Genomic DNA, 23,596 nt, shown 5'->3' with positions numbered 1-23,596 from the left:
AAACAATCTTGCTGATCTTGTACCTTTTTGTCATCCAAAACAGGTAACAAAGTTGCTGGATTCAGAACACTACATCTCTTGATATGTATGTGACTAGCTAAAAGTGTCAACTCATATCCAGACAAACGAGCACTTGTTAAATGCTGCGTCTTTGTTTTGTTCAAAAGGGTATCTACTGCATGTGGCACCATGACATTAAGAGGATGATCTAACACCAAACCAGCAGATTGACGAATAGAGATCGCCGCTGCTGCTGTTGCTCTGAGACAACTAGGTAATGCCTTGGCTACTGGATCCAATGTAGCCGAAAAATAGGCACATGGCCTCTGTTTGTCTCCGAATTGTTGTGTCAAGACTGACAACGCGCAACCTTCTCTCTCATGAACATAGAGTGTGAAAGGCTTACTATAATCTGGAGTACCCAACACAGGAGCAGAACACAAAGCAGTGCGTAAATCAGAAAAACTCTTCTGACATTCATCAGTCCAAGGAAGAGGTTGGGGTGTATCTTTCAGAGTGAGCGCCAACAAAGGTTTGGCCAAAAGGGAAAAATTCGGGATCCATTGTCTACAATAAGAGGTAATGCCTAAGAAAGCATGCACCTCTCTTTGTGTGGATGGTACAGACATTCGTGCAATCGCATGGATATGTTCTGGGGTCAATCGCCTTCCCTCCTTCGACAAGAGATGACCTAAATAGGTAACCTCTTGGCGGCAATATTGTAGTTTAGAAGGTGACACCTTAGGATGTAAATCCGACAAATGTTGCAAGAGCAACACAGTCAAATTTTTACAAACATCTTCCGAATTGGCAGCCACTAGCAAATCATCCACATATTGAATGAGAGTAGCACCTGAAGGCAAGGAGAAAGTATCAAGCTGAGATTTCAAAGCCTGACTATAGATGGAGGGACTCTCACAATAGCCTTGGGGTGCACGTTTAAATCGGAAGCTTCGGCCTCCGAGAGAGAAACCAAAGAGATCCCTAGTCTCTTCAGCAATAGGAATGCTAAAGAAAGCATTTTTGGGATCGATGACCGAAAACCAAGCTGCCGAAGCAGGAACCATAGTAAGTAGAGCAGTGATATCCGGGACAACAGGAAACTGAGGGACAACAAATGTGTTGACCTCTCGTAGATCAATCACAAAACGATACACAGGAGGCTTGGAAGGATCAGTACGCTTAAGAACAGGCAGAACAGGGCTATTGCAAACATTTCCTCTGGTCTCTTCGACCACACCCTTCTGAACCAAGTCATAAACAATAGATAACAAAGCTCTCTCACCATCGTTAGAAATCCTGTATTGGGGAATGCGTGGCAACTGAACATCAGGTTTGACAGTAATCACGTAAGGTGGAATTTGAAGCAAACCAACATTATTCGGACCCGTAGCCCAAAGTGTGGCAGGAAGTGAACGCAGTTCAAGTGGCAGTTGGTCTTGAGAAACGTACATCGGAGAAATCAATTTATCACCCAAAGTAAGATGTACACCAGAGGGGGAACAGTACAACGTGGCATGCAAGCGTTTCAACAGATCCAAACCCAACAAGTTCTCTCCGCAACCTGTCGTCAAAAGAAGTGGAGCTTCCAAATCATACGGACCAATGGAAATAGGCAGAGGACAGGAAATAGGGTTACTAACTGGGGCGCCAGAGAATCCTACAGAAACTTTTGTTAAGCCAGACAGAGGTGCCCCAGGGAGTTTGGAATGCATAATAGAACTTCTCATTGCACCAGTATCCAAAAGAAATGGTTCTGTAACACCCAATGCTACAACATCAACATAAGGTCCATTCTGATCCACTGGAACTGATACGACTCCCTTTGTCTATGGCTGTCCTAGCTAGTGTGAAAATCGGGACTTTCACTTTCCGCATAGTAATCGTCATTATAATATTGCGCAGACTTAGAATTCTGTTGATCAAAATAGTTCATAGTATCCTGCGGTGGTAAGGAACGCTGTCCTTGAGACAACGCACCTCGCCCTCTACCCCTAGGTGCTGACTGAACACCACCACGACCTCGTGGCACGGACTGTCCACCAGTACGTTGTAATAAAATCGGACAATTAATTTTAAAATGACCTTCTTCCTTAAAATAGGTGCATTGATTAGGACCTAACTGAGCTCGTGGAGCAAAAGATGTAGGTTTCTGCAACAATCGTTGAAACTGTGGCGGCTGTTGCGATTGGGACTGGTCAGAACGAGGGGAATAAGCCTGTTGCAAAAGAATTTTCATTTTCAATTCTTTAGTCTTCTTCTCCACCTTTTCTTTTTCTTCCTTATCCCTATTCTCATAATACTGAGCAGTAGCTAATATCTGGGCAGTCAAGGAAACGGCCCATGAACTTTCTGATTGTTTCAATTTATGCGATAGCTCTGGAAGTAAATTAAAAACGAATTTGTCTACAAATAATTGCTGTCCACCTTCAGTACTCAGATCTTGACCACTATGGTCGATGAAAGTTTCTTCAAAATGAGTAAAGAAGTCGGAGACACTATCATCCGTCTTTTGTTTGCACGCCGCTAACTTATCCCAGTTAACACGTACAGCAGGCATCATCGTTTTCATAAGAGCTATTATTCTACCTGGTAACTCCGTGATCAAATCATCGGGTTTGGCACCACCTATTTGTCCTTCATCTGCGGTTGTTATAGCAGCCCAATTTCCACCTAAAGCTTGATCATGATCTACCTTACGAATGTTAGCCCATAAGGCTTGTGGATCTACATTTCCCATCAGTAAATCAATGTCTGCCAAATTCATGATACATGCATCGACAGTCTGGGACAACTCCTTATAATACCCAGCAGGATTCTTACGAGGGTCCGGTAAAGACTGTTTAAGTGCCAACACTTCCGAGCTTTTCCAAGGATCATGTACCCATATACGCTGAAAATGAGCTGGAATAGGCGGATTAGCGTTTGCATCTCCATCTCTCCATATCGGAGGAACTTCTCGCATAGGATATTGTGCCGTTCTACGACGAACCGCAGGATCAGGTTCAAGAAAAGCTTGAGAGAAAAAGGAAGACCGGAAAGTAACAAGCTTTTGAACAGCATGCTCTACATCAGGACCCACAATAAGTCCCATGTCGAATTGATCCTTTATCTCGAACAAACCCTGAGGAGGTAAATCTAAATCCATATCTTCCCACCCCTTGATAAGAGTGTTACACATAACATTAAAAACATACCTTTGCGTAGGCGCATTCCATTGAAGAAAAGTGTCTAAAATATCATGCACACTATACTGTAATTTATTCGAGCGAGAGAATCTAATTTAATCCGCTCTTCTAAATCTGGAATCTGACTGCGAGATTGCCGTCGAGACGAAGCAGGAGAAAAAGAAAGAGGTCCAAGAAAAGGTGACAAGAGACCGGAAACAGTGTTAACTAATCGTTGTTGAGCTGTAGGGGAATCTGACACTAGAACAGGAGATAATGTATTCTGTAAAACAGGAGAAGAACTAGTAGCCAAAGAGGCTGAAGATAAAGGAAACTGAAATACAGAAGGTTGAGGTACAGAAGTCGGTGGCAAAGGAGGCGGAGGTGGAATTACTGGAAGAGGCAAATGTGCAGGAACTGGAATAACTGGATTAGCAGCAGGTTGTAATGGGGGTGCGTTAGCACCTAATACATAAGGTGGAGGTAATGTCAATAGATGGGACATGAAAGGATCTTCATCAGGACCCTTACTCTTTGAGGAAGTAGGCAACACGGGATAACATCTATCTATTGCCATACGATGCTGTCTCTCTGAAACTTCTATTATCTGATCAGTCTCATCATTTTTAAACTGTTGGGCAGCCTGTAAAATTGTCATACTTTGCTCCTTTTTATCTTTCTTCATTTGCTTAATTTCTTTCTGTTTGGCTTCCTTACGCCATAGGCGAAAAGAGTCCAACATTGCTGGCCGGGCTTTTCTTTTAAATAGAATTGTTTCCAAATTATTTAATATATCAGGCTCAAAACTACCATTTTGTGGCCACTGCAAAACACCATCTTTTTTCGTATATCGGATCCATGCTTCGTTAAAAATAATAGGACCAAGACCATGTTTCTAATAGAGCTCGTAAGTGGGAGTTCCAACAAGAGGAATCAGACAAGAATCCTCTAGCTGGGAATCCCTCGAGCAACCAAAGCAACAGAATTTCCTAAACTTACTGAATCCAGGCATTTCGTAACGGACTGGATTCTTCAAACGTCGAGAGGTTTTAGGACAATATAGTCACAGCACAAACGTACTTACCCCTCGGCTTCGATAAGTGCCCGAATCAAATAACAAAAACCAAAACAAAGAGTGGGCGCTACCCACGAATACTTAACTAGATGTTTTCACACACCAACAGATGTCCGTCTAACGTCTTGCGATACCAATCATCACCAGAGGGCCAAGGCAGGGTGAAAGTCAGGGCAGCAGTCGTCAGCAGCCGTCGGAAAGGAGTAGCCGCGCTTCAAAAGACTTTCGGTCCACTTCGACATACAGGGGTCGCTCACGTGGTGCGCAAATCCTCCAGAATTTTCTTGCGAAGCTCCTCACGACCCTCGGGCTGAACCACTACCACTGAAGTCACCCACAGGTTGGGCCGCCAATTGGAGAACCTGACCTTATGGGCCAAGCGGCGCAGGGCACGCCTATAATCTCCGGGTTCACCTGCCTTGTCAAACAGAGACACGAGACACTCCGTTGGGCGTAGAAAACAGATTTATAAGCTGCAGCTAAGCACAGTTGTCCACGAAGTACCCTAAGGGTAGATTCTCAGGAGACTGCCACTTCAATCTGTGGCGCACAATCTTTTATAGCATATGCATTTACAATACCCACTCCCAAAACATACAAAACTGACAAATAGGAATAGTTCGAAAACAAGCTATCGGATGTCCAAAACACACCTTTCTTTCAGACCCCGTGTGCTCTCCTCCCCTCAAGTTAATCAACACTAGTGCCTGTAATTCAATTTGCAGGTGGTAGAACATGTTTGAATGCTTCAAAGGCTAGATTATGTAACAAGAGAATACACAGAGAGAATAGCGAAGGTCAGTCAAATAAGATAAAGTCAGGAAGAATGGTGGGACCCAAACAGTGGAGTATAGTAAGGATTAATGAGTCTAGACATGGATTTAACAAACTCGGCCAGGCCCTGACATCGGTTTCGTAAACAAGGACAGGGGTTACTCTTTAACCCCTTCCACGCTAATGACAAAGCCAGCTTGTCATGGGCGTTACCTGCGCTGCGCGCATGACGAGCTGGCTTTGTCATGTAAAGTGTGATTTATGAACATCCAGCGCACAGCGGGAAAACCCGCTAGCGCTGTAGTGGTTAATAGAGGGACATGTAGCAGCTGAAAAAGCAAAAAGACCGCATTCGCCATGCTGCCTGAGTGAGGCAACACAAAATGGCGGCTAAGCACAAAATGGCGGCTAGATACGAAGCGAAGCCGAAAACCACGTAACCTCAGATGGCTCAGGAATTCACTCGAAAGGGAGACTCAGGGCACCCTTAAAATCCGAATGCCCTAGACTTCCATTCAAGATAATGTCTGCCAAACCCCCAACCTTGACCATGACCTAATCAAATTCCTATTTAATCTGGGCAAAGACCCAAGGAAAGGTCTAGAGAGATCCCTTAAGGGCTGCCAGGACTGCCTCCTCGACATCCTGGGGGCCCTCACCAGGATTTTAGATTTGGCTGAAGAGTTATGTTATGTTATGTTAGGAGGGTACTTTTATAGCACACGGCTACTCCGAAGAGTGTCCCGGCGCTGAAGACCCTCACTGACCCAACGTAGAAGGTAGACAGGGAGAGCGGGCAGATCCAGAAAAGACAAGTTATTGCATAAAAAGCAGAGTCTTCAGATCCTTCCTAAATGCCAACAGACTGGTGTTAGATCTGAGTGATAAAGGAAGAGCGTTCCAAAGCCGGGGGGCGAGATGTTTAAAGGACCGCCCCCCGCAGCGGGCACGACGGATCACCGGGGTGACTGCCCTGGCCTGGGTGGCGGAACACAAGGATCTAGAAGGAAGATAGAAGCTGATACGTTTTTGAAGATAACATGCACCCGTGCCATGAAGGGCCTTAAAGGCAATGGTCAGGGTTTTAAAAGTGATCCGCTTCTTAATAGGCAGCCAGTGAAGGGATTTAAGAAGTTCACTGGCCCTGGCTCTTCAAGTAAGGCCAAAGATGGCCCGGGCTGCCGAGTGTCATATCTCTCACACCCCTCTTGACATTACCCTCATTAAGGATGGAAAAATCCCTGAAAGAGTGCCAAGACCGTCTTCTCAACGTACTGGGACCATTAGCCAGAAACCTAGATTCCAAAGAAGACAGCCACATCAACGGCACCCCTCTCAACACCAATCTTATTGGTAGTACAACATGCCTCAATTCTACCCCCATAGAATTAGAGGCCAATGCATCAGAGAAACCTTCATCTCAAACAACCCTGCAAGTGAGAACTCTCTCCCCTCTCCCTTCTCCTTCTTTCCTCCAAAAAGTGAGTGGCAGACTCAAATACTTCCTTCACAATTGGAGATTGATCACTCAGATCCTTTGGTTCTTAAACACTGTCAATGGCTTTATGATAGATTTGACTCACATACCTTTACAAACTTCTTTCCCAAGAGACATGCCTCTCTCTCCAGAGCAACAAAAAATAATAGAGGAGGAGATCTCCTCTATGCTTCAGAAAGGAGACATAATAGAGGTCCCATTAGAAACTTTAAGATTTATAAGCACACTCTTTCTTGTAAAAAAGAAAGACAAAGGTTGGAGACCTGTCATGAACTTAAGAGAACTAAACAAATATTTGGTTTACAGTTAGTTCAAGATGGAGGGCATCCATCTCTTGAGGGATTTACCTCTAGAGGAAGACTAGCTAGTCAAACTAGACCTAAAGGATGCTTACTTCACCATTCCTATGGCTGAATCCCACCAACCCTTTCTTCAATTTGTCTGGAAAAATCACCTTTACCAATTTCAGGCTCTCCCCTTCGGACTCTCCTCTGCCCCTTGGTGCTTCACCAAGGTCATGAGAGCTGTTGCCTCATCTCTAAGAGTACGGGGCATTCATTTAATCATTTACTTAGACTACATTCTTATAATGCCTCAAGATCCTTCACAACTAGCCAAAGACCTGAAGACTGTGATGGAACTCCTAGAAAGTTTAGGATTCATCATAAATAAAGATAAATCAGTTCTGTTCCCTTCCAGATCTCTGGAGTTCCTAGGTTTCACAGTAGACACATTGAAATGTCTCCTTTTACTACCTTCAAAATAGATTACCAAATCAGGAAGGAAATAAGACACGTCCTGAAACAACAAGACTTATCTCTGAGAGAGCTAGCCAGGCTTCTGGGTCTCCTCTCCTCCTCCATCCAAGCCATCTTTCCTGGTACCCTCAACTAGGGTAAAGGCGAGAACCCTAAGAGCTGGCCTATGGTACGGAGATCAGATCTCTCTGGATCAAGAAGCCAATTCGGAACTAGCCTGGTGGCTCACTGGTGGTATCTGGTCACAAGAGGAATCATCTCACCACATAAATTATTTAGAACTAACAGCTGGGCTTTATGCCCTCATGAGCACACCAAATCTGTGGACCTCTCAAATCTAGCAAAGAAACTTTGGATGTTCTGTCTGGAACATAAGATTGCTCTCAAAGCGGAATACCTTCCAGGGAAATCGAACATCTCTGCAGACTTGAACTCAAGATTCCTGTTAGATCAACGTAATTGGAAACTGAATGTTTACATGTTAAGTACCCTAAACAAGATCTGGGGCCTCTAGAGATAGACTTATTTGCGAGCAGACTAATCTTTCAACTGGAGAACAACTTCAGCTGGATGCCCGACCCAGGTGCTCCAGCAGTCAACGCCTTACTAAAATCTTGGAAAGGAGCCAAGGTGTACGCATTCCCTCTCTTTGCCATGATTCAGAGAGTTCTTCAGATAGTGAGATGGATCAGTGCTTCCTTGTCCTAATAACTCCCTTTTGGCTATCCCAAGCATGGTTCTCCGCCACTCTAGAACTAGCTTGCAACCCCCTTTCTTAATTCCTACCCTAGAGAATCTTCTTGAAGACGTAGACGGAGGAGTTCACCCCCTAATTCAGAACAGGAGTTTAACCCTTCTTGCCTCGAGAGTGTCAGTAGATCCAATGAAATCTCAGAACTTTCAGCGATGGCTGCAATTCTCCTCTGAGAGTCTTGGACCCCAGGCACTAACTACAGATATAACAACATATGGAGAATCTGGGTACGTTGGTACCTGGAAAGGAACCTGGATTCCTTGGAAGCACCTATTGTTGATATAGTTAACTTTCGTGTTAAACAATTTGATAAAGGCCTCAGCTATAAAACTATCAATTGCAATGAATAGGCTATTTCTGCTGGTCATGTCCTTGTCAATGGTAAAACGGTAGGTAAAAATGTCATTATTTGTAGAGTGATGAAAATCATTCATTTAAGAAGACCTCCTAAACCTAAATATGAAAGTCTTTGGGATGTCAAAATAATCCTTGATCTTTTCAATAAATGGCCTATTAATACTCTCCTCAATAAAAAATAAAAAACTTTCCATTAAGCTGGCTACTCTACTATGCCTAATCTCATACAGAATGGTCTCTGATGTCAAAGCCCTGGAGATTACGAATAGATCTTTTAACATGTTCGGAGTCAAATTTGAGATCTATAGAAGAACAAAGATTATGTCTGATTCAATCTTTTACCTACGGTTTGATTTATGTCTAAAACTTTGCGTTGTGGACTGCATGAGAGAGTATCATCGCAGAATGTTTGCTCTTCTCCCTCAGGATGTTAACCAATTACTTATATCCTTTGTTAAACCCCACAAAGGTATAACCTCAACCTCTATTGCTAGATGGGTTAAGACTGTTTCAAAGCTGCTGACTGGTCAAATACTAGCACCTTTGCACGTCATTACTGCAAGCCTATTGAACATATGTCTGATGTTGTTTTACAAAGATACCAACATGCATAATGTAGCCTCCGTTCTTGTAATGAAATTGTGATTCTTATATTAACATGACTAGAGAATATGGATTTCATGAAAGACACGGAGGCTGACATTATCCCTCCCATCCCACCCATTGGTGATCTTACAATGATCTAGTGCTGTTTTTGTTCCAGTTTATTCCTGTACTTTTTATTAACAGTACTTGTTTCATCTCTTGTTTCTTTTAGCTTGATAAGCTTGACACTAATTTGTACATTCAAGAGATGTTTACTTCTTTCTCTTTTCAGGTAGCGCTCCTTAACTGTGTGTTGTCTGGCCTTTGGTTTTACCTTCGTTCTTCCTTCTCCTTCATCCTGCATATCATAAGATCATTTTGATGTTTCAAGTTTCATGAACTTATTTTCCTCCACATTTAAAAGAGGCAGATTTTGATGGCTCATGCCTTTCATGTGTTGCTCTTGTTCTATTCTGGAACCTTTTGATATTGTGATGTAAGTGGCTGCTTGGACTGCATTAAAGGAACAATGCATAATGTCAGCCTCCGTGTCTTTAATGAAATCCAGATTCTCTAGTCATGCTAATATGAGAATCGCAATTAACATCACCCTTACCTCCTAGGAAGGGGGAATATGTTGCTTAACAACAAGCACCAGTGGCTAAAATCCAGAGCGCTACGAAGTGAACAGTAAAGAGGAAATAGAGTACTGTATCCACATGTTCATGAGAAAATATGTGGACTGTAGGTCTTCCAGCAGATGGCTTTATGGGAGTTCCCCAGAAGAGAGTTCAGCTGGAACGGTTCTTAAAGGATCTTGGTGCATGCGACAGGTGTCTAATGTGTCTCTGGTACTGGGGCCCCTAGCAGTGATCACATTTTTGCTCTGGTAATCCATGGAGAGGATTTCAATAATCATGGGCCAGGGAAGTATTGTACTTCATTAGGTGCCCTTTCTAATGTTGGTGGGTCTGATGGGGTTAACTGGGGTGTCTTTTGGGATCCATATTGTAATATAAATGTTAATAAACACCTGAGATATGGGGATTGTGAACCTTCTCCTACATTTATAGGGATTGTGGAACGCTGGATTCACTCTACTATGAATAAACCTAATGGGAATAAATTGCATTCAGATAGATTGGCAGTGACACTAGCTAGCGATCCTCAACAGTCGTGTTTTTGTCCAAAAAAGGGTAAGGAGAGGGGTTGGCCTAACGGCTAAGGCGCTCGACGTCAGACCTGGGGATCTGGGTTCGAGTCTCTGTAACGATGTCAAAAAAAACCTCCTGTGATTCTGGGCAAATCACTTAATCTCCCCGTGCCTAAAATGAAAGTGTGTTCTCACGTAAAGTGCTCTGATACCTGATTCGGTTCGGGTCTAGTTTGCGCTATATAAAAACTCTGCAAAAAAAAAAGGACCCTAAGAAAGGTAAAGATAAGTTCCTGAATGTCTGTGAGGGCAAGCCATTAGATATTTCAGGTTTTTTAACTAAGATGGTGCAGCTCAATAAAGATGCAGTGGTATCTGGGAATCTATTAAACCTTCCTGTTTTAATGGGCTGGAGTGAGCATGCAGTCTGTCTCTTGGGTAATACCACTGCTGCTCTTTCTGCAGAGGGACACAAATCCCTTTTAATGAGAACACGCACATAAGTGGCTGAAGTGTCAGACAGAGGGCTGAGGCCTGATGCAGTAGGGCATCTGTTTAGTGACGTAGTTGTGATTTAATGCACATGTACAGGCATTTCCGTCATTGGAATAAGAGTCTGAAAAACATGTTCGGTCCTCAAGGTTTTGGAAAGACCGGCTGATGTCATGTTCTCTGTTCTGGTCTCTTCCAACAGAGCTCATTTATACCTCCCTCCCTTTTATGCTCCAAGAGTAATTCATCATCCTACGATGATAGGGGAGGCTCCACTTCTTTTTATGCTCGGTATGGAAAATAGCCAGCAAGGCTGTGGTCATTCTCAACCCAATAATGGCAGTTTCCTTTAAATATTTTCCCTCCAAGAAATTTGACAGGCATACTCTTCCTCTTCGGTTTTAGACAGTACAGTGGTAAGGGATGGATAGATATGTACTCTCACCCACTTCATCAGTTCTCCTTATTCAAGGATTTCTTACAGTGTAGGGATGAGTGTATTGAACAATGGAGTTGTTAAAAAAGAGAGTGGCAGAGTTGAGTCTTGATCATTGTAGGAAATTGGATTACTGGCTGAGAGGGGTAAAATCCTATTCAAGTAGCACCCACAATGTTTGGCAGAGTGAGACACAAGCAAACCCCAAATTTACCTGTGCTCAACCCTCTGTTAGCTTGGAATAAAAGGCTTAACTTAGAGTCAATGTGTAAAGTATTTATTATCAAACAGTAATAAAGTGAAAACACAGCATAAGTTAAGTCACAAAGCAATTTAGAAAAATAGGGTAAAAATTAATAAATTATTTAAGACCAAATAAAAAAAAAATCCAAGTAGGAGAACCGGTGTTATGCAATTTTAATGTTTTTAGGTAAGTATGGTGCATTGAGGCACAAAGCACTACTCACTGCTATCTGGTCATATGAGACCAGGTGAAACTCTCAATTTAAGGCTGACCGCAAAGAGCATGGGCTAGATACAGGCACCAGGTTGGTCCAGCCAAAAGAGTGACATTCTAAAGTGTAGCTCGTAGACTCCAGTTCACAGTGCAGGACGCAGCGAAGAGCAGGGAGAGTGTTGCAGATGCTCAACGCTGTAGCACGAAGCGCAGGCTGGGCATTGTGGACTGTAGTAGTTGAAGGTTGCTGTGGCTTGAAGAGTTTGGTTCACCAGAGCTTTGCATTGGCAGTCGGCGTGGGTGGCAAGATCTTGGCACGAACGGGTCTGTTTCCTGTCACGAAGAGCCCAAAACGTCAGGATTTCTCCTTATCTTCAGGGGGGCTGAACAGATCCCACACCAAGCGTCCAGGACCTGAGGTACACCTATTGAAGATCAGTAATTCACCCCAGCAGAAACCAGCAAGGCTCAGGCAGGTCCAGTGCAGCAGTTCAGCTGGGCAGTTGCAGGGAGTCCTCTGCCATTTGTTGCCCCCTTGAAGCTCTAAACAGGGTCAGTTAGCTACCCTTAAAGTTACCTTAGCCTGGGATTATTGGTGCAGGTCCAGTGTTGCCTCTCAGCAAGCAGGGAAGGCCTCCAGTAGCAGTGCAGCAGGATGTCCTTCTGTAGCATCCAAAGATCCAGGAGCGTACTGAAGAGTTGGGTCTGAGGGTCCAATATTCACATTTGAAGACACTTTGAAGTAGTGGAAGTTTCCAGAGGTTTCCACACCCAGAGGTGTTTGGAATTTCCTGCCTGGCCCCAGCTTTCCTGGGGGCACAATAGACTGGTCTGAAACCCTTTGTTAGTGTGGTGAGGCAGAGCCTTTGTGTAGTGTAAGTGTGGTAGGTGACAGGTCCGCCCCTATCAAGTCAGAAATAGCCCATCCTACCAACACATATTACCCCTTTGTCTCACCGTCTGGGAGCAATATACAAAAACCAACTGCTAGCTACACCTAGTCATATGACCCAGGATACAGAATGCAAGCACCAAATGGTTGGGACAACAAATGCCATTTTTCTGAAAGGAGCATTTTCAAAATTGTAATTCCAAATCCATCTCTACCATTAAAGAGGGTTTTAAATGACACTTCTTGAGACACTAAAGTCAATATTCCCTACCTGCTTCCAATTTAAAGTTATCACTTATTAAATGTAGTAAGTTAACACAATGTTATCCCATGGGAGAGGTATGCCTTGCAGCAATGAATAATGAATGTAAACGTTTTTCACCACCAGGACATGTAAAACTTAAAAGTACATGTCCACCTTTTCAAATACACTGCACCCTGCCCTCTGAGCTGTGTAGGGCCTACCCTAGTGGTGACTTACATGTATTAAAAAGAAAAGATTGGACCTGGCAAAAAGTAAATTTTGCCAAATCAAAATTGCAGTTTAAAACTGCATACAAAGGCTGCAATAGTACCAGGGACTTACAAGTAAATGAAATGTGGCAATTAGGTGTAAGCCAATTTTATCCTGTTTAAAAGAGACAGCACAAGCACTTTAACACTGGTCAGCAGTGGAAACGTGTGCAGAGTCCTAAAAGTTAATAAAAAAAAGGTTCAGAAGGGTGAAGACAAAGAATCAGACCCCAGCAAAGATATCCAAGTCCAACAAACATCCCCAGGGATTTCTCAGCACATCTCTTTCTAGTAAGGAAAGGGGATGGGGGTTTTCATCCTCTCACATACTTCAAGCTATTCAATGGCTTTATTCTCTACAGGCATGTCAAGATAGAGGGTATTTACGCCAGACGCAAGTGGGAGCATGACTTGGGACGCCAATTCTCAGATAAAACCTGAACAGAGATATTGGCCAGCCCGACCCGTATCCCACAAAACATTCGACTCAGGCAAATACAATACTTCATTACGCAGCGTGCATACTTCACGCCAGCTAACATTAACAGATACTTCCATCGAGCCGACTCTGCATGGCCCGCTGTGCAACTGTTGATGCAGATCTAGTGCACATGCTCTGGGGCTGTCCCAACCTCAGCACCTACTGGAGAGAAGTGGCAGATCCACTCCATACCTGTACGGAAAGAACACTACCCTTTGAGTGCCAAACATATCGGCTACATGTCTTCCCTAGGACAAGCAATACTAAGGTCGCCACCCAGTTCCTAGACCTGGGCATAGCCACTGCCAAATGGCTAATTACAAAACGATGGAAAGCGTCAGACCCCCCACAAATACAGGACTGGAAACGTTCCACCATTGCATGGGCCAGAGCAGAAGGCTTAGCAATCAAACAGGAAGAAGTAGTGGGTCTCAGGAAAGTATAGCTGACAGCTGGAATGCAATCCTGGCAACACTGCAGCAATCCACAGATCTGCCAACCCAGTCTCTTCAGGCACCTGACCTAAACAGCCAACACCGCTCACGCAACCCTCACTCATAGAGCACAATTCCGCAACCGACCATGTGCCACAAGCTAAACGATGCTACTTTGATGCACTAGAGCATCATACCCCTATGGCAATGGCGTTGCTAAGGGGCACCCTCGAAGGTTTAAATACAGCCTTCTACATATTCCACCCTGGGTGAGCATTCCAACCCTGCTCCAAGTTTAACACCCCATGTACACAGTTATTGCCACATGAACAGCTCAACCAGTCTCTCTGCACTGAATTGACTATTAAACATAACCTGCTCCGCAACATGTACAAATACACCACATGTATTGATTGTGGAAAATACTATACTATAAGCAATCATAAGTTAAAATACTGTGTTGAAAACAGCTTTTGAAGTCACACTGTTGTATTAATGTATATTGATGTCCAGTGACGCACACCATCTAATGTCATTACAAACTGCAGAAAAAAATGATACAACTGCTCATGCATTTGTTTATTAAAATGCTTGAATTTTTTAGAAAGAGACATGATCCTCCGGGAAGCTAGAAAACTTGGGGAGATCCGCCTAGACAATGCCCAAATAATGATTTTCCCGAACTACAGCCAGGAAGTCAGAGGCAGAGACGCTCTTACGACTCGATAAAAGATAAATTGAGAGCCCTCCAAATCCAGTACATGGTATTATTCCCGGCCAAACTAAAAGTGATATACAAGGATAAGACCCACTTTTTTCAAAACCCGGAAGAGGCGTGGCAATGGCTGGAGGAACAACCCTTGTTGAGGCGACCCATGAATGGTGCTCAAAAGGCAGATGCTGCAGAGAGGCCCATGGGCGGCCCTAGGGGACACCAAAACCACAGAGGACGCAGCAAAGGCGTGGGGAGCGACTTCCAGGAGCGAATCCATACCCCAAAACCGGACCTGAAAGGAGGAGACATCGGAGTGATGGTTCCCTAGACTCTAACCGGTCGACGGGGTCCCGGCTCCTTTGCCTTACAGAGAAATCTCGTTCAGATGTGGAGGAAGATCCTTAACTTTCCTCATCCGAGGGGGAGGAGTCGGACAGACAGTCACTGCATACTTTGGCGGTTGAAATAAATGAGATGGAACACGAGCCGACACCAGATAACATGGCGACTCAGGGGGAACCCCTGGACTCTAACTAGTGATGCAGGGACTGAAATGGCTGACCAAGTATTTGTAGCGTTCGCTTGGAGCACGCAAGTTGGACACCCCTCCTTTTTTGTTTTGTTTATCTGGTCTTTATTATTTTTCGTTCTTGCTTGCTCTTGTTCACACCTTTACATGTTGCTGCTTTAAATGTTTAGAGCGGGCCTCTCTTCTTCTGAGAGTTTGGGACTGGGTGGGCGACAGACCTCCATCACCCGAAAAGCTCAATCTCTACAATTTGGCCTGAGATGGGACAGCGGGGGGAGGGAGGTGGGGAAGGGGGAGATTGTTGGGGGAAATCAACTGTTTTCTGGGGAGGGAGGGGCGAGGGACTGGTTACATGTTTGATGGTGCATACAGTTATGTTTTTAAGGCATGCCAGAGATGGGATCATTCCATACACCTGTATACTAGACACCCGACTCCTGACACCACACAAGCATTTCACAACTGATGTCTCTTGCAACGGTAGGTAGCTTCGAGGCTGCTTCGCAAGTAAGTGGCGGTGTCAAGATCCTTACATGGAACGTGAAGGCCTGGGCAACAAAATAAAGAGGGGACTGGTCCTGTCCTACATGAAGAGGGTAGGTCCAGATATTGTCTTGCTACAGGAGACCCACCTTCAGGGCACGTGGTGCGGGTTCCTGGTGAGAGGACCGTATAATGTTTTGGCCCATGCTGGATACACAACAGGCTCCAGAGGGGTTGCCATCCTGATTAAGAAATCCCCCCCCTTTGTAGCTACTTGGACATGGATGGACTCACAGGGGACGGACGTGGGGATAACGGGAACTTGGAGGTGTCAGAAGATCACGATAGTCTCAATATATGCACCACCGAAACTTCAAGCTAGAACCCTAACTGGTCTAGCTGATATCCTCCTGAACACACCGGACACATTACACGTGGTGGGCGGGGACTTTAATGATGTTATGTCCTCTCAGCTGGATAGGTCAAAGGACCGACTTGATGACTCAATAATGACCCCCCTAGCTAGGACCATTTCCATACTCGTACTAACAGATGTCTGGAGATGGTTACACCCGGACGCCAAAACGTACTCATATTTTTCAGGGGCACACAATGTGTATTCCAGGTTAGATTATGTCTTACTTCCTCGACATGCCCTTAACATTGAGGATGTGGCAGAGTATCAAGCACGAGGCATCTCGGATCATTCACCCCTTCTGATGAGATTGGGTGGGAGACATTAGGCAGGGGGCAGGGTATGGCATCTGTCAGCTTGGAACCTTCAGAATAAGGACTTGCTGCGGGGACTCAGGGCAGATACGAAGGGATACTTCGCAGAAAATATAGGATCGGTCCTCTGTAGTGTAGTTCTCTGGGAAGCCTTTAAGACCGTTATGCGAGACAGGGCCCCAAATAGGATAGCGTGGGAACAGCTGCATGCTCTGGAAACCCACATCCTGGAGCTAGAACGTAGGCATGTGGCAGATCGAGACGCACAGACACTTAGACTTCTAGTGGACGAACAGCAGCACTACAAGGCCCTAGTGACGGATGAAGCCAAAACATAGGCACAGGCGACCCTTCATAGATTATATGATGTAGGGGATAAGTCTGGAAAGCTCCTGGCGTGGTTGAGTCATAGAGAGCAGGATGTCCGCTGGGTAGAACAGGTGATCAATGGGCAGGGGCAAACTAGGCAGAATGATGTCCAAATAGTTTAGGCATTCGCCTACTACTATGGGGATTTTTACAAGGCTAGAGATCTGGGAGCACTAAAAGATATACTGCCGTACATGGACAGCATTGAGACCCCCACTTTAACCGAAGAGGATCAGCTAAGCCTTGAAGGAGATATAACGACCACTGAGATCAAAGAGGTCCTAGCCAAACTCCGACCAGGGAAATCCTCCGGCCCGAACGGATTTCCCACGGAATTCTTTAAAAAAACTGCAGATCTACTTAGTGGCCACCTGTTGGCCCTGTTCACGGAGGCAGCCCAAGAGGGCATGCTACCACCTGACCTTTGTATGGCCACAATTATTCCTATCTATAAACAGGGTACACCCCCCGAGGAATGTGCGTCCTATCGCCCCATTTCTCTCCTGGACGTGGATGTGAAACTCCTGGCGACGATTCTTCCACTGCGCAGGGTAATTTCCGGCCTGGTCCACTTGGATCAGACAGGCTTCCTGCCAGACAGGGCGGCCAGGTTAAATCTTAGGAGAACCCATAACTGGCCGATGGAGGTGCGAGATCGTCAGTAACCACATATGTTTCTGTCCTTAGATGCTGAAAAAGCGTTTGACGCAGTACATTGGCCCTTCCTTGAGGGAGTGTTAACCAAGTTTGGTTTTGGTCCCACGTTCAGGAATTGGGTGAGACTCCTCTACACAGACCCACGAGCTAGGGTAAAAGTAAATGGGGTGTTATCAGATGACTTCCCTATACGGAGAGGGACCCGGCAGGGCAGTCCTCTATCCCTGTTACCATTCGCCCTTACCATAGAGATAGTGGCCTGTGAAATTCGGCAGGAAAAACAGATAAGAGGGTTTAAAATTGAGCGGACGGATACGTTTGAGGAGAAAATATCGCTCTATGCGGTAGACGTCCTCTTGTATGGCACCCAACCAGCTACTACCATCCCAGCGTTGTTTACCCTGCTGGGCCGCTATAGCTCCTATTCAGGATATATGATAAATTGGCACAAGACAATCTTATATAGCCCCAGACAGGGAGAGGTTTGGCCCCTCTTGCCCGGTGCCCTTTGGGTCACGGGCGAAGGGTTTACATATCTAGGGATATATGTAACCACAGATAGAAAACTCTCCTACCAGAGAAACATTCAGCGAGTGCTCACAAACTTTGTTAATGACGCCACTAGATGGAAGACGCTCCCGCTCACGATTTTAGGCCACGCCGCAATGTTCAAAATGATAACGTTGCTGCGCTTTCTCTATGCCCTACAAAATTAATATTTACCCGTCTCCTGACAGGTTCTTAAAGATATAAATGCCGAGCTCCGGTCATTGCTCTGGTTGGGGAGACAATCCAGGATAGCCCTAGATACACTGCAAAGGAACCAGTACAATGTGGCGATCTAATTGCCAAATATCGAAGCATATTATTGACCAGAACACTTATCACTGATTAACGAATGGCTGCATGCTCCTGCAGATCACTCCACGTATATATTAGAGGGCGGGACAATGGCGCATCGCACCTGTTTGCATTATATATGGGGGTAGAGGGAAAGAAAGACTGCACCCAGCAACGTGAGTTACTATGGAGGTCTGGGAGAGCGCGAATAGGACGATTGGCCGGACACACAAACCAACGAAACAGACGCCAATATGACACTGCTCGTGGCTAAAGGAACTGCATAAGCTGAGGGGGTTTAAAGGGTGGGATGACATTGGAATCTCCATATTAGGAGACTTGCTGAAGAGGGGAGACCTAAAGTCCTTCCAGACACTGAGGCTGGACAACGGATTGCACCACACTCAGTATCTGAAATATGCGCAACTGTGCCAATGCTTGGAGGGCAGAGAAGGCGCTCTCCTCTCCCTTGCCAGAGTTTGCCCCGCTTGAGGGCCGCTTACTACAGGAGCAAATCCCATGCAAAATAGTTTCCCTGACTTATAAGACTTTGATCAATAATATGCCTGACGGACTAGGGAAGCTTAGAGAAACATGGGAACAAAATCTGGGGGAGATGGACACAGTGGACTGGGAGACAGCCCTGATGCATCCTACGGAAGTCGCTATAAAGTCCTGTCTCCGGCTCATACAATATAACATTTTCCATAGGGTATATTACGATAGACTACGGCTGCATCGTATGTGGTGGGCTAGCGACACTAAATGCCTGAGATGTGGTCATGATCAGGGGGACTTTTATCATACTATCTGGGAGTGCCATATAATTCAGGAATACTGGGCTAAGATACTGAGAGAACTGAGTGAGATACTGGAGACGGCTCTCTAGGTGGATCAAAAAAATGGTGCTGCTGGGAATAACCAACGATGTCGATCTGAATCAACCACTCCTGATTTTTGTAGCACTAGCATTAGTGGTGGCTAAGAGAGACGTGGCCCGGCCGTGGGGCGCTCCCACTCCTCCTCGGATAGGAGACTGGAGAAGGGGCATGGATATGTATATGGTAGCAGAGAGGGTCACATACAAAGCTAGGGGATGCCCTAAGAAGTTCACTAAGGTATGGGGGAAATGGAGACGATATCATGGCCTAGACGGGGGACTGTGAAAGGAGGAGGGGATAATATGTTATCCATGTTGCATGAGGGGATGCCACCAAATGAACTTTGCACTATAGAGACTTGTGGGGAACCATTTTATAGATTTGTCGTATTACTAGTGGGATTGCGGGTCTGGCGGGTGGAGGGAGGAGAGTGGAGGGGTGACAGGTTTGGGAGATGATTACAGATGACATGCCTGTTATGTGTATGCACTTTTAAAAACCAAATAAAAATATTTTTTTTAAAAAAGAATCTTCATCAAGTGAGTGATTGGATGGTGAAGATGGACCTGAGGGATGTGTATCTATTAATTCCTATTTACCCTCCTTACAGGCAATTCTTTCAGATTCATTGGGAAAACAGAAGATATAGGGCCAGATGTAGGTGAAATAGATTTACCGATTTTAAATTACCGAATTTTACCGATTCGGTAATTAAAAATCGGTAAATCTATGGGGTCGACATGTAGGTATTCCAGATGTGCTGGAATACCGAATCGGATGATTTCGGTATTTACCGATTCGGTAAATACCGAATCGGTAATGCCCATTCATTCCTATGGGCTATGAAGCCCATAGGAATGAATGGGCATTACCGATTCGGTATTTACCGAATCGGTAAATACCGATTTCCACAAGGGTGCAGGGGGTGTCACTTTGACACCCTCTGGCACCCCCAAAACAGGCTCGGGTGCCATGTGGCAGGCATACATGCCCTAAGGGCAGGTCTGCCTGTCACATGGCGTAGGTGTGCATGCACACATGTGCATGCACACCGGAATCGGTATTTTACCATCAAATTTATTTGATGGTAAAATACCGATTTGGTAAGGCTCCTGGGACTCTGAAGAGTCCCACCTACATATGGGTGGCTCAGATTCCGTAAATTTACGGATTTTTTTATTTTACCGAATCGGTAAAATTAACGAATCGGTAATTTTACCGATTCGGTAAAATAAAGCCCCCTACATGCCAATCACCTATTTACCGATCGGTAACGGCCGAAAATACCGATTTTCGGCCGTTACCGACCGACCTACATCGGGCCCATAGAATCTAGTCTCTCCCGAGGTCTGTTTTCAGTTCCTAAGTGCTTTCCACAGCTTCTCAAATAAGTAGTTGCTCTTCTCAGATCTCTTGGGTAGTATGCGTGGACAACATGTTGATCATGTTCCACAGCAGGAATATTTTAGAAGTTCAGATCAGGATGGTCTTTTCTTTTCTGTAGCAGTTATGGTGTGTAATCAATCAAAACAAATCAGTTTTTCTTCAGTTTCAGAAAAATCATTGTCTAGGCTTTATGGTAGACTCAGAGGAGGCATCTTCATTTCTTCCTGTTTCCAAGATGAATGGATAAAGGATATTAATATTGATGGTGAACAGGTGTTCCTTATGAAGGTTAGGCAGGAATGTGGTGTTGCACATTCAACCAATCTTTCTAGCCTCCCTGCAAAAATTACTGTAAATACAATTGCACCTGATAGAGGTGGCTTGGAGCGTCAAGATGGCCGTCGCGCTCTGAGATTGCTCTGGAACCCTCCGTCATCCGCTCTGTGCATACGCCACCATCAGCTAACAGTGGCAGTCAACTAATTACAACTAAGAACAGATATTAGCATGGTGCGGCGCCGTGAGGGAAGCAGTGAAACGGCTGGATCCATCCTGAGCCTCCCGAGTGCACCGGAGACAAGATGGCGGATCATGCTTGTCATAGTACAATATGAAAGCCTGAAACCAACCTCTCGGCCACGTTGACCCAAAAGCAACCGAGTGCACCCCTACAGTCCTGGCACTGAATGGGACCAGTGGCCTGTACCCTGGGTATGACACAGCATGAAGATGCCCTGTAGGTGCATTCCGGCCTCTGGACTTGCCCAATGCCCTGATCCTGGTCAACAGCGACACGGAAGTTGCCCACCTGGTGCTTTCCCCCCTGCAGTCTGGTGAGTGGCAATGTCTTTTGCACGGCCCGGTGGTTAAGCCCCTTCCCGCCAGAGCCCCCCTGGGCCTGGCGCGGCTGCCGCTGTGGATCTGCAAGGGCTGTCGGGTGGCAGGACCCTGAGATTGGCCAGAGTACCGCAGCGGACCCCGGAGGGGGGTGAAGCTGTAGACCTGCTCACCTTGCCTGGATCACTCCTGAGACCAGGGGGCGGCAGGGATCGGCTGCAGAAGTCGCGCAGCCAGGGATTCCAGAGGAGCTCTCCCCCTGCTCTCACCTTCCCCCTGTAGAACCGCGATAACCCACTTACTGGGTTACGGCGACGTGGGAACCGCCCTAGTCTTCCATACCTTCCATACTTAGTAAAAGGAGACACAGGAGCCTTTGTCTGCAAGAGGAACCCAGATTTATTTCAATAGCCCGGGCTACGGAACAGAGTCCCAAGCTAGTCAGAGAAAAGACATAGGAGGCTGCTACTTCACTCTGTAGCTTACAAGCCTTTTATACATTTTTCATCCCAGTCTTTTGATTGTTAGTCCATTGTTCAATCAGGGCAGTGTTTGTAGTTGATAACCAGATCCAGACGATGTTTGTAGTTGGTGACCTGGTCAAGGCTTGGTACACAGATCATTGTTCACTCGGCTTGATCAAAGCCGTTCTTTCAAGTCATTGTTTAATCAGCCTGATCAGGGCCCAACAGTCAGACCATTGTCTAGATAACCTGATCACGTTGTCAAGGATGTTTACCAGGCTGGGAGCAGGAGATGGAAAACAAGCTTGTTTACACAGGGCGTGGGTGTCTCATGGCTTTCTGAACTGCAAAGAACGGGGGGGTTGGGTGTGCGACAGTTCCTGGGCAGAAATGCAGGCTGCAAGATGGTCTCTGTCGGGTCAGTTTAGATTTTCCTCAGGCATCAGCAGAAATGACCAGGTGGGTCGTGTGGAAGTGTTTGACGCGAGATGGCAATGAAAAAACAATGGAGTCCTGGTATAGATAATGCCGATCAGAAAAACACTTTTCCTCACCCCTGACTTCTGACCCCACGGGACTTCTCTATGGCTATTGCTTGCTCCTGAGGGGGTCGGATCCTGGGCTGAGACCCTAACGGGACCACTAGTGCCTCTGGAGTGGAGATACCCTCATCGGATCGGATATACTGACAGGACCTGGGGGAAGAATCGTGGCCCTGGCTCCACCAGAGGTGAGGGACTGGCCCTGGTGACCTGAGGGCCTGTGACTCCCAGACACACCTGACCACCCTCAGGGATGGGAGTTCAGCTGCGATTTTGCACAGCCTTGGCCTCCCGAATGTACACGGACCAAAATGGCAGCCCACACAAATCACCGTGTAGCTTAAAGAGACGACCTCTCCCTCTGATCCCGCTGCATCATGGTGGCGACCCGACGCACTTCCTGAGGCCTGCAGCAGATTGCGGCAGTGGCTAGGGTCCCGGAGGCACCTCAGGCACAACAAAGGACCACTGGGCCCCGGGCTTACCTTCCATTCCGACGGGTGCTGCTTCTCTTATGGCGGAGTCGTGCACATCTGAAGCCCTGTGCATGCTGGCCTTCATCTAAGCCTATGGGAGTTTAAGGGCTGTCCTTGGAGGAGAGCAGGCCCCGGGGCATGCCTGCCTCGAACCAACGAATGCTTCAAACCCCCTCTCTCCTCCTCCATCTGTTGAGCCTCCCTGAGACTTCCCTGCAGCTGGCCCTGCTCCGGGGGGGAGACTGGTGACTGGTAGGGGCCTGCCTCTTCGACTGTGAGGCAGATTCACTGCCCTAATACGCAACAAACGGGACGGCACCTGAATATCTACAGGTAGGGAGATCGGCTACGAATACGCATGGTGGTGGGTCCCTGCCCCCTCCCTTCCTCACTAGATCCTCAGAACTCCGCATATGGCCGCCTTGCTGATCTGCAGGGCACACTCTCTGTCCCACCCTGTTGCTTCAAGAGGGGAAGGAACCCCGCTGGGCCTCTGAAGCCTAGAAAAGACTGAATACATCCTTCAGCATTGCACTGACAGTGGCCCCCAATTCCCCTCATCCTTCATCCCGCAGACAAGAGCCGCCAAATAAACGGATTTAAGGGGTCGGCCGCCTTGGCCCCATTCTCCTACCAACCAGATCAGCCCTAAGCATGACGCACTGGGGAGTCGAACAAATTATGGTTGAGTGTGGCCGTGCCCCAAGGTTTTTGTCTGCCCTTGCCATTACTGTGTCGCTGATGCAGCGGTGGTGAAACCCTCCTTTACCTAAAGTCGCAACCTACTTTTCACAACCAAATAAACTGACTGGAGATTAGCACAGACCCCAACAAACCAGCATGACGTCTGGGCAGAACCAAC

This window comes from Lissotriton helveticus, chromosome 4_1, assembly GCF_964261635.1.
Source record: "Lissotriton helveticus chromosome 4_1, aLisHel1.1, whole genome shotgun sequence".
Lineage (NCBI taxonomy): Eukaryota > Metazoa > Chordata > Amphibia > Caudata > Salamandridae > Lissotriton > Lissotriton helveticus.
The sequence above is the reverse complement of the archived record's forward strand: the minus strand, read 5'-3'. Positions refer to the sequence as shown.